General features: G+C 37.7%; 1 protein-coding gene across 5 annotated transcripts in view; it reads right to left on the bottom strand.

The window, feature by feature from the left end:
- The window catches only part of HDAC9 (histone deacetylase 9), a 42936-nt gene that overhangs the window by 37697 nt on the left and 3771 nt on the right, over positions 1 to 1468 (bottom strand). The window lies entirely within an intron of this gene.

Here is a 1468-nt window from a genome sequence, read left to right as displayed (position 1 = left end):
TCCCTATCTTTCCAATGGAGTGCAGTTAATCAATATGTCTCTGTCAAAGAGGGGCGCTACCACAGAGAGTAAGTACTACTTTCCCTAGTGCAATGCTGCAGAGCTCCTCGTTCTCACTCATCTGAAGACTTTGAACTAAACTCCGATTATCAGTCCAGAAATCTTACGGACTCAAAAGAGTTTTACACATTATTTGAAGGGAAAAAAGGTATTGTATCTCCACCAGAAATAATGTAACTATATATTAAATCATGTTACCACAATGCTCTGACTAGCTCACAACAGATACTTCAAGGGCAGGCCTTTAGTAACTCCTTTTATAAAGAACAAGTACTAAAGGCTGAGAAAACTGGACCTGTTCAGCCTTGGGAAGAGAAGGCTTAGGGGGGACCTTATCACCATGTACCAGTACATAAAGGGTGGCTACCAAGAAGATGGAGACTCCTTTTTCACAAGGAGTCACATGGAAAAGAGGAGGGGTAATGGACACAAGTTGCTTCTGGAGAGATTCCAACTGAACTCGAGAAGAAATTTTTTTACCATGAGATCAATCAGACATTGGAACAATCTCCCAGGGGAAACGGTAAATTCCCCTACACTGGTGAGTTTTAAGAGTCAGCTTGACAGGCTGCTGTCTCAACTAATTTAAACTATATTTTTAACTTGAGAGGCTGGACTAAATGATCCTTGTGGTCCCTTCCAACATGGTATTTTAAGATTCTGTGATTCTGTGATAGATGAAAATCTAGCGTATCATAAGCATTTCTGTTTGTCCTATCAAAGGTCAATGCAGAAATAACATTTTAATCTTTCAGAAATGCAGGCAGAGTTCATTCTGTTGAACCGATTTATGTGTCTGTTGTAAGAAGGAAGTTAAAAGGAATTAACTGGTGCAAAAAAAAAAAAGGACAAAAACTGTAAACCCTCAAAATGCTAATAGGCCTATTACAGGACTCAACAAAATCACTTGTTTCAATGGTTTAAGTGGATACTTATCAAGGCCAAGGCATCACAAGAATATGCAGTTTGGGATACCAAAATCCATCAAAGAAAAGTTAAATGACCACTATCATTCTCAAAATCCTTGTAAGTCTCTTCAAGAAGAAACAAGTTTTGTGACGGATTCAAAATTCAAGTAAGTCAAAATCAAAGTTGTTCTAGAAAAAACAAGTTTTGTGAATGATTCAAAATCCAAGTAAATCAAACACAAAGTTGTTTTAACTACAAAAACTGAAGCAACTGGGAAAAATGGCAGGTATAGCTGTAAAATTTGTGATAGCATCAAGAGAAGAAGAAGTTGAAATAAAAGGTTTATACACATTTCTGACAGCATTTTGTTCTGTATAGCTCTCATCAGTGAACACCGAGTACTCTTTAGTTCAACCACGAATATTACATTTCTGGCTTTCTGCTAAATTTCTGGTTGACCTTCCCTCTTGTTCTGGAGGCAGACTCGCAATATTCCTGC

Source organism: Mesitornis unicolor, unplaced genomic scaffold (assembly GCF_000695765.1).
Source record: "Mesitornis unicolor isolate BGI_N332 unplaced genomic scaffold, ASM69576v1 scaffold16250, whole genome shotgun sequence".
NCBI lineage: Eukaryota > Metazoa > Chordata > Aves > Mesitornithiformes > Mesitornithidae > Mesitornis > Mesitornis unicolor.
Note: the sequence above shows the minus strand (reverse complement) of the source record. Positions and strands in the feature narration are given on the sequence as shown.